Genomic DNA, 17,334 nt, shown 5'->3' on the forward strand with positions numbered 1-17,334 from the left:
ATTTACCGCTTTTGTAGAGTATAAAGTTATTTAGTTGCTAGAGTTTTCTTAAATACAAAACGAAAGCATGTATTTATACTGGAAAATTAAGCAAAAAATGTTTCCATTAAATGAAAATTGATTGTAAATTACAAAGTGGATGAAAAAAAATCCAAAATTAAGAAAAACTCTTTTATAAAAAGAATATTTTGTGAAATTTTTGGGAAAAATTAAAGCAAATTATAAATATGAAATTTCGGGAAATTTTGCGGAACATTAAAAATAATAAGAAAATTTTTCGAAAATTTTCCATCAAGAGAATATTTCTCAAAAATTTTCTATAAAAACTAATATTTCCCCAGAATACTTCCTTAGGTTACTTGGTAGTGTTATAGTCTGTCAGTACTGAGGTCGTGGCTTTGTTTCCCCCAGATTTTCTAAAAAAAAAAGCTTACAATACAGCTGTCAATGTCCTAAGTGTATTTCTTCGGATCTGATGTATTTACTTTCAAACTCAATAACAACATAACAAATATTTCTCCAAAATTTCTTGTTAAAATAAAAAGTAGAGAACAGAAAATTTCTCGAAAATTTTCTGGAAATATTTTGTGAAGATTTCTTGAAAATCTTTTTTAAAGCGAACTTTTATAAACGTTTTTTATAGAGACAAACATTTCTCGAAAATTTTCTTTAAAAACAAAATATTTCCAAAATTTTCTTTAAAGAGGGGAATTTTACAAAAAAATATTTTAAAAAATATATTTAACAATTACAAATATTATAAGCTTTGAATTTTAAAAATTTAAATTTAATTTGTCAAACTTTCTTTTTTACAATTTCAGTTGCTGCATTATGTTATTATAGCAACAGAAGGTAAATTCGATTTGTTTTAAATAAAATCTTTAAAGCTGAATGAATAAATTGGTTTGTGTGCATTAATAGATATTCTCTTTTAGTTTTTGTTTGTTTTTTTCTCTCTATATATATATCTGCCAATACAAACAGATATACTGCATAAACTTGTACTTTAGATAGGTATTTGTCTTTTCAAGGATTTCAATTTTAAAATTTTCTTGTGATTTCTTTTATTTGTGTTTCTATAACTAATACATACATACATATTTTTTTTCTTTTTAGTATTTCAATTATTTTTCAATCACTTTTGCGTAATCTCACAAATCAGCTATTGTAACAACTTTCATTTGGGGTTTGTTTTTTTTTTTTTGTCCCTGCACTCCCATACACATATACATATGTGTTTCCTTCTCTCCATATTTCAAAGTATAATCCTTAGAAATGCATTGAACAGTAAGTTTCAAATACTAGAATGCTGTTAAAAGAAATTGGAGAGAAAAAAAAAACATGTCTACAAGTTGTCATTGTCTATTGTGAATGGCAAAAACATCGAGAGAAAAAAATATAAAAAAATAATGTTTTGTTTTGATTGTTATATGGGCTACGAAGGAGAGAGAGGAGCACTGTATTGCTTTGGTTGTAGATATATGAATCTAGGGAATTGGTAATTGAGGTTTGAGTCACATTTGTTGATAAAAAAAACTAACATGAACTTAACCAATACACAAATACTTGCCACAGCACACATTTTCCTTGCTCCGTAGATGAGAATTTAAATTTTTAGTCATTTTTATTCAATTCAATTTACTAATACATATGAATATATGACTGACATACATATGCATGTACATATTTGCTGCCTAACAACCAGCTGCATTATGCTACATCAGTGTGTAGTTCTTTTCAGAATTCTCACTGTGTTTTCTTTTTTTCAGATTTGGCATAATGCCAATATCCTAGATGCCTAGTATATGCATGAAAACAATCAGCACACACACATTTACACTTAAACCTACATGACATAAAAATACATCTATTTAACAAGGATTGAGAGCGGTTAAACAAGGGTGTGATTTTTAGAATGAAATTTAGATTTAAGCCAAGAGATTTTTCTATTTTATTTTGACTTAAGACTCTGCGAAAAATGTTTACGAATGTTTAAGAAAGAATTAAGAGTGAAGAAATAAAACATCAGGTTTACTCGAACAGTTTCAAACTTCAATCTTGGAGTTTACAGAAATTTAAAGTTAAACAAATTATATCATATCAAAAAGAAAAAATTTCTCTTACAATTTAGCTCATTTCATTCCTCTTTTCATGCCTACAACTTACACATACATGCAGTCACGAGATACAACAATACCAAACCAAACGGAAATAAAACTGCACTTGTGTGTGTTCGTTTAGTTTGTTTAAAAACAAATTTATTTTTAAATTTTAACAACTAACACATGCTTGTTCTGCTTTTACTGGCTGCTTGACTGCGTGTTTTTCCAACAATTTTTTTTCTTTAATTTGTTTTTTTCATTCTTTTACTATTTTATTTATTCTTTAAAAGTTATTTACAGCAACAAAATAAAAAATAACAAATTTAAGTCTTTTAAAAGAATGAAAATAAACTATTTCTAACAAAAATCGTTACAAAAAAAGTTACACTTGAAAAGGAAAGAAATGTTGCTGGTACATAAATAGGAAAAAACCAACAACAAACCAAAAAAAAACAAAATGAGTAAAAAAAGAACCATTGACAATGACTTGTTCGTGAGCATGAGTTTACTAAAATATAGTTTTCTTTTTTCTCTACTTTCTCTTGACTTTCACTTTTTATGCACGTTTCAGTTGAGTTGTTTTCTTACTGTAATCTTTTGCTCTAGTTTTTTTGGCAGCCAACATTAAAACATTTCGATTTTTTCTTTTAAGTGGGTGTAGGGTGGTTGTTTGGTTTTCTTGTGCATCTGCAGAATTTAGAGTCTGTGTTAGGAAAGTTTTCTGTGTATTTGTGTTAACCCTTTAAATTCTTGTAATCATATTGTTTTAAATGTATTTTTTCCTCTTGTTACATTTGTTGCAAACATACATACCAGACATGAAAAATTATAATTGATTGTTTAGGATTTTATATACGATTCTTAAAACTACTTTAAAGATGTTTTAGATATTTAGTCCGTTCGACTTATTGGCTGGTCTATCTAATTAATAGTCTTTAAACTAGTCTATAGATTATTATATTGACGAGTATTGTGACCTAGACTAATCAATTGACGTGTCTATGAACTAGGTTAATAACCAATCTGTCTATGGACTCAGAACTCAATGTCCATGTACTAGTCTAGTCCATATACTAGTCTATTGGATAGTATTGGAGCTAATCAATGGTTAAGGCAATTCATTTGCCTATAAACTATTTTATTAACTGATCAATTTATTGCAATATTAACTAGTCTATTGACTAGTGTATTGGTTAGTCTCTTGACTGCACTATTGATTATACAACGAACTAGTGACTAAGTTATACACTAGTCTATGAACTAATCTATTGACAAGTACATTTACTAGAGTATTAATTAGCCTATGAACAAGCCTATGGTCTATTTCATTACTACTATAGTCAATGGATTGGTATATTGATTACACGTTTAATTAGTCTAATAACTACGCTATAGACTGGTCTAATGAATAGTCAATTGACTATAAAAGGAACTAGTTTATTGATTTATAGAATCTGATCTATACATACTGGAGTATTGACTAGCCTATGAACAAGTCTATGGATCATTACATTACTACTATAGTCAATGGATTGGTATATTGACTACACGTTTAATTAGTCTTTTAACTACTCTATAGTGGTCCATTTCATTAACTAGTCTATGAACTGGTCTAATGACTGTACACTAGTCTATGGTTCAATGCATTTACTAGACCACAAACTAATCTAGTATATTGACTAAACTATGGACTTGTCTACTAACTGTGGCCTATGAAAAGTTTTTGAACTAATCTATTGAATAGTCTATGAGCTATTCCATTGACTGGTCTATGTATGAACTACAATATTCTATTGCCTATGATCTAGGCTATCATCAAATTCATATCATGGTCTGGTGTGTTCTCCAATTCATTGGCTAGTCAATGGCATATTGACTAATCGATTGGCTATAATATTGACTAATGTACTACCTAGCCTTTGGAATATAGTAACTAATATGGGTCATATAGCCTTTTTACCGATCTGCATATATACTACTTGTCTATGGACCAATCAAATAACTATTTTAAAGACTACTCAATAGATTATTTTCTTAACAAGGCTTTAGACTTATCTAATTATACATCAAAAGAAGTACAATAGCACAGAAATTTCCATTCCTGACACAAACATACATATTATATGCACCTATATGTATTTAATGGTTTCTATATATATAATGCAGTCAACATTTTTTTAGGTATTATGTAGGCTTTATATGGGTAAAAAAAATTCATACACTGAAAGGATTTCTAAAATGAAAATATAATTTTTATAAATTCCATTGTTAACTGAAATTGTAAACTGAAGTACAATGGGTTGTGTTAAAAAAGTCGTTTTCAACCACTAAAACAACATATTTCTATTTTTAGCCTTTAAATTCCCCCTCAATACTGGCAACATCTATATAAAAATTGGCATTGAACAAGGACACAGAATAGAAATATAGAAAACAAAAACTTTTATAAATCATATTTTTACAAACTCTTTACTTTAAGTGTACACCCACATATGTTCACAACAACTACAACTATCTAAATGTAAAAAAAAAAATCTTTTTAAACAGAACAAGAACAAACTAAAACTCAGCCTTGAAATCTTCAACAAACTGCTGCATTATTGTAAAAATATATATTAAAAAAAAATAAGAAATAACAGAAATAAAAAAATAATACGAACAAAAATGTAATAGTTTCCAGTTATTCTTTCATTCAGTTGTTTGTCATAGTTTTAAGTATATAAAAATACTATAGATGCATTTGTACCCTTTAGTCTTTGGATTGTATAGTTCTATAGTAGACATAGACATACATGCAGAGGTTTTATATATGTAACTTTACATCTGGGATAGATTTTTATTTCATTTATTCCATTATTTAGGTCTTTTTCTTTAACTTGAACTATTGCAGTTATATAATAAGGTAAGGGACTAGTTAAGGATTATTATAGCTTAGAGGGAAATTTTAATAAATATTGGAATTTTGGTTTGAGATTGGTTGGTTTGGTAGCAGTAATAAATTATCAATTTAGTTGAGAAGTATCAAAATTACATGCTAGTAAAGTTAGTAGTAGATCCTAACTATTGCATTTTTTAATCGATTCCATGAGCCAGAGAATACACAAAACTGTTACATGTTTCCCATTTTTATTCTAACTAGTTTTCTTCTGTTAAAGAGTTCTCCTTTAAAAGGAAGGAAATTCTAAGACGGAAATAGAAATTGTTAAGAGCTTGTAATCATTAACCAGCTTAACATGGTCAACTCTATTTTTTTACTAAAAAGAAAATATTTCTCCAATAAGTTTTTTCTCTTAAATCCGATATTTTTTTGCCAAAAAGTTGTTTCTTAAAGCAAATTAAAAAACATTTGCATATTTCTTTCTATTCAATATTTCTTAAACCCAGTCCTCTATATAAATTTCCTAGTTATGTTTTTTCAATTCTCATTGACGTATGAATGAAAGATGTAAAACAAAATCTTTCATGTGACATCTGTGAGATCATGTGACTTAATATTTTATTTTTTCTTTAGTTTTACTGAATGTCTATTACCAATAATAGTTAAAGATGAGAATGATGATGATGAAAAACGATAATAGTTTTTGATTGTTATTTTGTAACATTTCGTTTATTCTCTTTAGTTTTTTTAATAACATTTTCAGTTTACTTAAGTATATTCTTTTGGGATGTTTATTTAGCATGTATATGTATGTATGCCAGACTGAGTGAATGTATAATATTTGCATTTTATTCTCTCAATCACTTAGCAAAAAAAAAAGAATCAGTTCGAAAGAATGTTGAATTTGTCAGATTAAACTTTGTTTGCTAGTAGTTGTGCTGACTACAATAATCTTTCGTATTTCTTTTCATTTACTTTTGTAACGATTTTTTAATTTTGATGGCACAATTGGGATTTACAATGAATTTGATTCTTCAAACAGTAGTGAATATTTTACGAAAAAGAAATAAGGAAAAAAAAACTTTTTCAATAAACTTAATTAAAATAGCTTGCTAAAAACTTAAATAGTTTTTACTCATGTGTATGTGAATAAATAGACGAATGTATAAATAATTCAAACACGAAGGTCACGCTAAAAGTTTTAGTGAAAACTTTTATAAAATATTATAAAATATTTGTTTAATTAGTGTAAGTAAAAAATATAATTATACTATATCTGATTGTTTTATTCATATAAATATGAAAAAGTGTTTTTCCTTTTAGATTGGGATACATCGAAATATTGCTGCTAGATCTACCAATGTCTATGTATTATTTTATACACTACAGCAGATTTGGATTTGTGCTGATGTTTGCAACGCATAGAATTAATGTTCATACACCTACCTTTAAGTATACCAATTTGCTCAGAATCATTTTCTGAGTCCATTAAGCCATGTACGTTCGTCCGTCCATCCGTCTGTCCGTCGGTCTGTCTGTAATCAAACTACAGGTCACAATTTTGAAGATAATTGAATGAAATTTGGTACACGCATTACTTTTGGACCATCGACGAAACCCATTGATTTTGAATGATATACGTAGATCCATTATTTCACATAGCCCCCATATATCCGGACCCCTTTGGGATTTAGAGCTCATAATTATGCCAAATATACTAATATCCCTACAAAAACATGCAATCATAACTGATATCGCAAAATTTCATTAATTCCCTTATAAACACGTATATAATTTTTGTCAACAAAAATCCCTCCACCAAATTTTGTTAGGATCGGTTCATCATTTATAACCTCCATCAGAAAATCATTTTTTCCATCAAAAATATATCGAAATTAAGGAAAAATTCAACATAAATGCTTTACTATTAAAAATAATACACATATTAGATATACTCATAACTGGTGTAGGGTATCATATGGTCGGTCATGTCCGACTATACTTTTTAACTTGTTTTTAAATGGATTTAAAGAAACGCTGATTAAGTTTTATTCTAAGCTACAATTATTTGTGGACATTGATGCGTATGAGTATTATTTTATTTATATCTGTGTTAAATAATAATCATACGCCGTGGTTATCAAATACAATATGAATGTTTAGGAAACAAAAAAGTACTATTAAAATATTGGGAAGTATGCTGATTAAAGTTGATATAATTAATTTTTCGTTATATCCATCAAGGTTGAATTTCATATATTAAAAAAATTATAAATACCAAAATATGATCAAATAATCATATTTTTCCCCATTTGCCCATAAATAGAATATTAAGGAAATAAAATTAAATACACAACCTTTATGGCCATGAGTCGTTAAACCTTGAAAGTAGAAAAAAACCTTAAATAATTTAATACACATTAACTTAAATATACATACATGTAAATTAGTCTGACATCGTATATGTGAAGGAAAAACAGGATTTCAATATTTACTGTTAAAATAAAATATAGTTTTAAAAAAGTTTGTTTGGTTGAAAAATAATAAAATAATAAATAATTAAAATAAAATATACAACTTTAAACATCTCTAAATAATTTTGTTTAAAAAAGTTCAATATTTCATATATTTCCTTTGGAAGTTTCCTAATTTTTTTAAGCCACCTTAAGTTACATATTTGATAATTTACATAATATTAAAATATTTTTATGACCATTTGGTAATTTCAGCAAAAAAAAAATATAAAACACACTCAGCAATAACAATGTACCAAAGTAAAATTTATACATAAAAAAGCAAAAAAAAAATTAACAAAATATATGCTTAAATTCATACTACCACACTTTTACGTAAGTACTTACTCGTATTATAATAACCCATTACAAAAATATTATACTTCACAAAAGAAAAAAAATAATAATAACTTATGAAATAAAAATATCCTTTGCATGTTTATGTTAGTTATAATGGTTAGATGATATTTGGCTATTTTCATCCTGCAAAATATTCTAGTACATTTATAAATAGCTAAATATGTATGCACATTATTTTCTAAGCTAATTTTATACATAAATAATATTTTACTTCAACTTTATTTCGCCTCAAATTGGTATATAATGTAATGTAATACTTTTCACAAAATCAGGCAGAAAATAAAACGTACCAATGTTAAATGAAATGTATTATATATTATAAAAGCTTTTTGTACTTAAAATTATTTAAGAATAAGCATTTATACTTATTATATTTATACTTTATGCAATTGTAGCTGAATAATAGGAAGTCTGATGAAATTTACAATTTTGTTTTAAATAAGATAAATATATAAATTACTAAGGATATCACTATGTGTATTTAATCAATCAAACGATATGCTGCCAACATCATATAAGTCACATTGCCAACATTTTTGAAATATGTATGTTTGCCTTTAAATAGAACTGAATACTCTAATATACATTAAATTATTATATTTTCATACATATATTTTCCTAAATAGAGCTGAAAATTTATTACCATTTTACAGTAACACAGTTACATAAATGTAATGATAACATTTATTTAATATGCTTAAAAGCTATTACACTATGGCTTTTTCAAATTGTATACCATTTTTATAAGGAATTAACAAATATATATAGACAAATTTAATATAATATAACAAACTTCAAGTTCAGTTCTAGTTCAGTTCCAGATCAGTTCTGGTTTAGTTCTAGTTCAGTTCTAGTTTAGATCTAGTTCAGTTCTAGTTCAGCTCTAGTTCAGTTCTAGTTCAGTTCTAGTTCAGTTCTAGTTCTAGTTCAGTTCTAGTTCAGTTCTAGTTCAGTTCTAGTTCAGTTCTAGTTCAGTTCTAGTTCAGTTCTAGTTCAGTTCTAGTTCAGTTCTAGTTCAGTTCTAGTTCAGTTCTAGTTCAGTTCTAGTTCAGTTCTAGTTCAGTTCTAGTTCAGTTCTAGTTCAGTTCTAGTTCAGTTCTAGTTCAGTTCTAGTTCAGTTCTAGTTTAGTTCTAGTTCAGTTCTAGTTCGAGTTCTAGTTCAGTTCTAGTTCAGGCTCCTAGTCAGTTCTAGTTCAGTTCTAGTTCAGTTCTAGTTCCAGTCTAGTTCAGTCTAGTCAGTTCTAGTTTCAGTTCTATGTTCAGTCTAGTCAGTTTCTAGTTCAGTGCTAGTTCATTCTAGTTCAGGTCTAGTTCAGTTCTAGTTCAGTTCTAGTTACAGTTTCTAGTTCAGTTCTAGTTCAGTTAGTCAGTCTAGTTCAGGTCTAGTTAGTTCTAGTCAGTTCTAGTTCAGTTCTAGTTTCCAGTCTATTCAGTTCTAGTTCAGTTCCTAGTTCAGTCTAGTTTCAGTTCTAGTTCAGTTCTAGTTCAGTTCTAGTTCAGTTCAGGGTCAGTTCTAGTTCAGTTCTAGTTCAGTTCTAGTTCAGTTCAGTTCAGTTCTAGTCAGTTCTAGTTAGTTCTAGTTCAGTTCTAGTTCAGTTCTAGTTAGTTCTAGTTCAGTTCTAGTTCAGTTCTAGTTCAGTTCTAGTTCAGTTCTAGTTCAGTTCTAGTTCAGTTCTAGTTCAGTTCTAGTTCAGTTCTAGTTCAGTTCTAGTTCAGTTCTAGTTCAGTTCTAGTTCAGTTCTAGTTCAGTTCTAGTTCAGTTCTAGTTCAGTTCTAGTTCAGTTCTAGTTCAGTTCTAGTTCAGTTCTAGTTCAGTTCTAGTTCAGTTCTAGTTCAGTTCTAGTTCAGTCTAGTTCAGGTTCTAGTTCAGTTCTAGTTCAGTTCTAGTTCAGTTCTAGTTCAGTTCTAGTTCAGTCTAGTTCAGTTCTAGTTCAGTTCTAGTTCAGTTCTAGTTCAGTTCTAGTTCAGTTCTAGTTCAGTTCTAGTTCAGTTCTAGTTCAGTTCTAGTTCAGTTCTAGTTCAGTTCTAGTCAGTTCTAGTTCAGTTCTAGTTCAGTTCTAGTTCAGTTCTAGTTTCAGTTCTAGTTCAGTTCTAGTTCAGTTCTAGTTCATTCTAGTTCAGTTCTAGTTCAGTTCTAGTTCATTCTAGTTCAGTTCTAGTTCAGTTCTAGTTCAGTTCTAGTTCAGTTCTAGTTCAGTTCTAGTTCAGTTCTAGTTCAGTTCTAGTTCAGTTCTAGTTCAGTTCTAGTTCAGTTCTAGTTCAGTTCTAGTTCAGTTCTAGTTCAGTTCTAGTTCAGTTCTAGTTCAGTTCTAGTTCAGTTCTAGTTCAGTTCTAGTTCAGTTCTAGTTCAGTTCTAGTTCAGTTCTAGTTCAGTTCTAGTTCAGTTCTAGTTCAGTTCTAGTTCAGTTCTAGTTCAGTTCTAGTTCAGTTCTAGTTCAGTTCTAGTTCAGTTCTAGTTCAGTTCTAGTTCAGTTCTAGTTCAGTTCTAGTTCAGTTCTAGTTCAGTTCTAGTTCAGTTCTAGTTCAGTTCTAGTTCAGTTCTAGTTCAGTTCTAGTTCAGTTCAGTTCTAGTTCAGTTCTAGTTCAGTTCTAGTTCAGTTCTAGTTCAGTTCTAGTTCAGTTCTAGTTCAGTTCTAGTTCAGTTCTAGTTCAGTTCTAGTTCAGTTCTAGTTCAGTTCTAGTTCAGTTCTAGTTCAGTTCAGTTCTAGTTCAGTTCTAGTTCAGTTCTAGTTCAGTTCTAGTTCAGTTCTAGTTCAGTTCTAGTTCAGTTCTAGTTCAGTTCTAGTTCAGTTCTAGTTCAGTTCTAGTTCAGTTCTAGTTCAGTTCTAGTTCAGTTCTAGTTCAGTTCTAGTTCAGTTCTAGTTCAGTTCTAGTTCAGTTCTAGTTCAGTTCTAGTTCAGTTCTAGTTCAGTTCTAGTTCAGTTCTAGTTCAGTTCTAGTTCAGTTCTAGTTCAGTTCTAGTTCAGTTCTAGTTCAGTTCTAGTTCAGTTCTAGTTCAGTTCTAGTTCAGTTCTAGTTCAGTTCTAGTTCAGTTCTAGTTCAGTTCTAGTTCAGTTCTAGTTCAGTTCTAGTTCAGTTCTAGTTCAGTTCTAGTTCAGTTCTAGTTCAGTTCTAGTTCAGTTCTAGTTCAGTTCTAGTTCAGTTCTAGTTCAGTTCTAGTTCAGTTCTAGTTCAGTTCTAGTTCAGTTCTAGTTCAGTTCTAGTTCAGTTCTAGTTCAGTTCTAGTTCAGTTCTAGTTCAGTTCTAGTTCAGTTCTAGTTCAGTTCTAGTTCAGTTCTAGTTCAGTTCTAGTTCAGTTCTAGTTCAGTTCTAGTTCAGTTCTAGTTCAGTTCTAGTTCAGTTCTAGTTCAGTTCTAGTTCAGTTCTAGTTCAGTTCTAGTTCAGTTCTAGTTCAGTTCTAGTTCAGTTCTAGTTCAGTTCTAGTTCAGTTCTAGTTCAGTTCTAGTTCAGTTCTAGTTCAGTTTCTAGTTCAGTTCTAGTTCAGTTCTAGTTCAGTTCTAGTTCAGTTCTAGTTCAGTTCTAGTTCAGTTCTAGTTCAGTTCTAGTTCAGTTCTAGTTCAGTTCTAGTTCAGTTCTAGTTCAGTTCTAGTTCAGTTCTAGTTCAGTTCTAGTTCAGTTCTAGTTCAGTTCTAGTTCAGTTCTAGTTCAGTTCTAGTTCAGTTCTAGTTCAGTTCTAGTTCAGTTCTAGTTCAGTTCTAGTTCAGTTCTAGTTCAGTTCTAGTTCAGTTCTAGTTCAGTTAGTTCAGTTCTAGTTCAGTTAGTTCAGTTCTAGTTCAGTTCTAGTTCAGTTCTAGTTCAGTTCTAGTTCAGTTCTAGTTCAGTTCTAGTTCAGTTCTAGTTCAGTTCTAGTTCAGTTCTAGTTCAGTTCTAGTTCAGTTCTAGTTCAGTTCTAGTTCAGTTCTAGTTCAGTTCTAGTTCAGTTCTAGTTCAGTTCTAGTTCAGTTCTAGTTCAATTCTAGTTCACTATTTCAAGTTTTCGTTCGGAAATGGTGTTATCACCGTTTAGGTCATATATGTCTTTGTACTTTTATTTATTTAGACACACACATATAAAAAACAAGTGAGAGGAAATATTATTAAATATGAGTAACAATACACATTTATTATACAATTTTACTTTTATTATACAATCCACCTGTATTTTGCAGACATAGCCACACTTATACATACATACATATAACCATATTTATATATTTACATATATGCTGTTGTATAAATTTAGTTCGTGTAGATTTGTCTAAAAAATATGTAAAAATATTTTTTATTTTTCAGTGCCTAAAAGTATTTCAAATATTTTTTAACTTTTCCATATATAAAAGGGACGCGAGGTGGTTAAATTTTTGTAGCTATTAGGAAGGTTGGAAAAAAATATAAAATGAAACATTTTTTCACTTTATACCATCAAGAGCAAAAATACAAAAAATTGCCAAATTTAACCCAGTGAGAAATTAGATAGTATAAAAGGCTTAAAGCAAGTCCTTCTTTTTTACCGGTCTGAAATGTTTGGTGTATTAGTTTTCTACTCAAATTGTTATCCTGGTTATATGTAGGTATTTTTATAAAAACACAATTTAATAAATAAATGTGGAAGACTTCAAATGTTGCCAATTTTTTTTCGTACCTTGTGCACTTCACGAAACACACATATAATTTTTCATGCAGATTTATTTTCATCAGTCATGTGTCAATGTTTCAAAGCCAAATGCTTTATTCTTTTTTTCAACAAGAAAATAAGAAAGTAAATTCGATCATGTCCAACCTTACAATACACTAAAACAACTTTTAAGTATATTTAAAGTATTTTTCGGTGGAAGAAGTAAGTTGGACCATTAAAGAATTTACACCCTTTAATGATTTATGACTAAATAAAAAATTTGCTTACATACGTATATCTGATTTTGTCAATACTTAAAATAGTATGAAAATTTTTAGATTTTTCGATTCATGAAATGTTTCTTAGCCCATTGGAATATGTAATAATATCCCCAACTGTGGTGTAGCGTATAGAAGAAACCAACACTTGCATACTCATCGAAAATGATTTTCCTCTTTTTTTTTGCTCAGATTTCGGATGCTTTATGTAAATACGTGCTTTTTACGCACTTTACTCAGTTTGACATTTTTTTCATATTTTATTGTATTTGTGCATGTATGTATGTATGCCAAACAATGTACATATCAATATATGAGTGAGTGTGTATAATATTTCCCAGCAATTTTAAATGAAGTCCATGTATCTCTTTTAAACAATATTTTACCCAAAATTTCAAAATAGTTGGCTTAAGTATTTTAGGTTGATAACTGTTTTAAAAATGAAACGTTTTATTATTTTATACGTAAAAGGCAATTCGAACGTCAATTTTGTCATATAGAAAATATCCACCTAATTCTTTCTGCCACCAGAATTAATCTGTTGCATGCTGTCGCTAAGCAAATGTTAAAATAAACATTCAAAGGTTTAATTTTTTCGTTAAAATACCTTTTTTGAAACATTTACTCCAAACTGCTGGGTTATTTACTTTACTTTTTTGTTAACGCCAAAAAAAAACATTGCAGGTTTTAAGCGAGATTTTTTAACACTTTATTGTTGTTTATTTTATAAATTTATTATAAGATCACATTAAGTAGATAATTTAACAAACTTACAAAGGCATTCATTCGTTTTGATAAGAATGGAGGAACTCCTGAGGATATATATGTAAGTTCAAAAAAGAATTTGGTATTTTTTTACATTGAAATTTATCTTATGCCTTTAAATTTTAACAAATTGTTAAAAATTTTTAACAAGGTAAACAGAAATTTACACATAAATAAAAATTAAGTTGCATAAAGAAAGCTATAATTTATATACAAGTAAATAGACTTTAAATAAATGGACTTTAAATAAATAATGAAAAAATTACAAAATGTTTGATTATTTAAATAATATTGTATTTCAGTAAATAAGATCAAAGATATGTTGCACATAGTTTAACCGATATCAATGAATTCGTTCTTTGAACATCACCAGGAGAGTTTTCTTCAATACAATGTCTTAGAACTGAAAATAATTCAAAAGCCAGACCAGAAAACTATCTAGCAAAACTTACATTGCAAAGTCATTATCGTATTAACTCATTATTTTAATACGGTGAAGACATTAGAGACAAGTACTTACCATGCTCGCTTACAAATCACTACTTAAATAAGTACTTACAAACAGGGAGTTAAAAAGTTGTTTTATTTTAGAAACCAAAAAATCGCTCACACAGAATACAAACTTGGGCTTCGTGTTCATTAGTTTGCTATTTCCTCACAACACCACTGCTTAGTTATTTTATTTTGCGCCAAATTATGTTTTTAATGCAGAAATAGAAATTTCCAAAAAAATATGCAAATAAAATGGCTAAAAGAGCACTTAAAAGTAATAGAGATGGTATGTTGTAGTCATTGAAAAGTAAGTGGTTATATAAGTACAAGCCATTACCGAGTTTAATGGATACTTATGTAAATACTTGTTTCTGTAAACTATTTGCTAGAATACTTCGACCTTTGAAATCGTCAAATTGACACAATTTCCCAAAACACAAAATGGATGGTTATATAGTAAGTATATAGACCAGTTCATAGAATACTTAGTCCATTGAGTAGTCTGTGGCATAGTTTATTGACTAGTCTGTGGAATAGTTAATAGTATACTGTTCCATAGACTATAATTTATGGTATACGCACAATTGGGACGAACGACGATCAAATTATCAAATCAAATTATTCGTTCTGCGAATTCGTTTCGAAATTTGTTTGTTCGAAATTGGAAAAAGTAAGAAAAAGGAACAAAAATTATATTTTTGTGAATCTCCACGGTTTTGAGATCACTTTAACTAACAGCTTTAAAATTTATTCGAACATTATTTCGAAATTAGAAAATGTAAGAAATTGGCCTCGAAAAGAACTAAAATTATATTTTTGAGATTATTTTAACAGCTTCAAAATTTTTTCGAACATTACTTTGAAGTTTCGAACTTAATTTTAAATGTTCCAACATAGCATTGTGGTGTCATCAAATGTACTCCAGACTACCAAATTTCAGATAATTCAGGCCACGAGAACTGGTTTTAATGGCTTTAACTTAAGTTCGAATTTTCGAAAATTTTATTTTTAGTTTTTATGACCCAGAGATTATTTTAAGGGCATAAAAAATTTTTCGAACATAACTTCGAATTTTCGACTACAATTTCGAATATTCGAACATAATATTGTATTGTCATTAGCTGTACTCACAACCGCCAAATTTCTGCAAATTCGGGCTACCGGAATTGGTCTTAAAACAATTTTCCCCAATTAATTCGTCGTTCGTCTGCGTAAGAAATAGAAATAAACCTATCGCATAGTTCGTTACGTACGACGAATTTCGTCATACGCAATGATTGTGTACATTTTCATATATCCAAGTGTGTTCTATTTCTGACGACGAATATTCGTTCCGAAAAATTCGTCGTTCGTCCCAATTGTGCGTATACTATTAGTCCATTCACTAGGCATCAATCTAGATCATAGTGTAACCAATGTCTACAGCAGTTTATCTTTTTTTTTTTTAATTACTGATATCCTCGTAAAGACAAAATCCTTTGGGTGGGTTTTTGTTTTTTGCCCAAATACTTATCATGTTGCTATTTTTGTTTATTATATTTTTCTTTTTTGTTTATCCTTTAATAAGGGTTTATCTATCCTTTTCTTGGAACTATAGCAACATTTAATTACTGTCAGTTATTATTGGGGAGAAAATATAAGTTTTGTCTTAAATTTAATTAATGTCATTTCTTATGTCAATTTAATATTTTTTTCTTAGCTTTAACATGGATTTTCTTTTAAGGTTGTTAAAATTATTTATTTTTAAAGGAAGAAGGAGAAGTTACTGTTAGGATTTAAATGTTAAAGTTGTGCAGCTTTAATACTCTTACTACTAAAAAAATACTAATTCCAAAATAATGCTAATAATATGAAGAGAAGTATTTTTATACTTCTACATCCAAGAATTTTCTAATTATTCTTATCACTATAACATCTGATACCTTAAACACAATATGAACCAACGAATACTACCTACTGCTGCAAATATGTACTATTAAAAACTACAATTACTTATTTGGTATTACACGAGTAAAAAATCTTTAAATAGCATAGCTGCTATACAATTCTATAAATTTAAACTAATTTACATTATATTTTTTTCTTGCCAATTAAATAAGTTTTCTGTATAAACTTTGTATAAATATTTTTTTTTTTATAATTTTACCAATCGAAAGTTTTCAGCATTAAACTATTTTCAGTTACTAATGAGGTTACTGAATTTCTTTAAAAAAAAAATATATTTTATTTACTCACTAAAATAAATAGTTTATATTTATATAATAAATTTAATATAAGTACATATTTAACATCTCTCAACTAAAATAGACTACATATCACAATTCCCTACTCATGCCAGAAGTTTGGAAGTGTAAGTAGTTTGTATGTAAAATAAAAATGAAGATTCATTGACACAAAAAATTATTGCATTTAAAAAAAGACTTTCTTCTTGTTTTAATCTTACTTTTAATTAATAAGTTTTTGAAAGAAGCTGAGCAAAAAAAAAAATAAATTACATTAAAATGTCTTTCATTTACTATGACTTCGAGTTGGATTTTCTTTTCGAATTTAATGAAATTTTTTATGTTTATCTTTTTGTACATTTTGAAGATTTTAAAAGGGTTGATGATAACGTTTGTTGCGGTAAAAAATAAGAAAAAAATTTTATCACAGATTTTAAATTCATAAGAAAAATTATTGGAAAATTCTCACTAACCTTATCGGGGAAACAGAGTTTCTGGAATTACCCCTTTCATATGGTCCATACCATAGATCGTGACATTTTTACGCCTGCAGAGTGGTATAGATTTTGTAAAAATAGCGGTACTTAAAAAATAGTTTTGCCATTTTGTTTGATTCATAATTGATACTATAATTGAAAAAAAACTCATGCCATTCGGAGCCTTGTTTTCCAAAATATGGAGTAAAATATGGAAAGAGTTTTGAGGTATTGATTTTGTCATTCCGTTTGTAACAAGTATATATATTCTGATTCCTAATTAAATTCTAAGACGATCTATCCATGTCTGTCCGTCCGTCCGTCCGTCTGTCTGTTGAAATCACAATAGAGTCCTAACGGAAAGATCTAGAAAGTTGGAATTTTCCACAAATATTTCTTATAGGTAAGGTTTGTTTGGCCATGAAAATGTGCCATGTCGGTCTACGTTTCCATAATTTACCCTACCCACCATATAAGGTGCCCTTCAGAAAATTAAATTAAAAAAAATTTAAGTTTCTAATAAAAAAAATAGATTTTTGGTAAAAAAATTATTGTTCTGAGATTTTTATCTATTTCGTTAATTGAAGCGTTATTTAAGCATTTACACTTGATTTTATGTTTCTTCTAAAAAATCTATTTTTTGTGAGAAAAATT

General features: G+C 28.7%; 1 protein-coding gene across 3 annotated transcripts in view; it reads left to right on the forward strand.

The window, feature by feature from the left end:
* The first annotated feature begins 821 nt into the window (after window positions 1-821).
* LOC119603068 (octopamine receptor beta-3R) overlaps window positions 822-17,334 on the forward strand; it is a 77,188-nt gene continuing 60,675 nt past the window's right edge. For all 3 annotated transcript variants that reach the window (XM_037954941.1, XM_037954942.1, XM_037954944.1), the window contains exon 1: window positions 822-852. The gene's annotated coding sequence lies outside the window, so the exon portion shown is untranslated. The remainder of the gene's footprint in view (window positions 853-17,334) is intronic.

This window comes from Lucilia sericata, unplaced genomic scaffold (genome assembly GCF_015586225.1).
Source record: "Lucilia sericata isolate MDLA Ls3-8-SP2 unplaced genomic scaffold, ASM1558622v1 Contig000272F_arrow, whole genome shotgun sequence".
Taxonomy (NCBI): Eukaryota; Metazoa; Arthropoda; class Insecta; order Diptera; family Calliphoridae; genus Lucilia; species Lucilia sericata.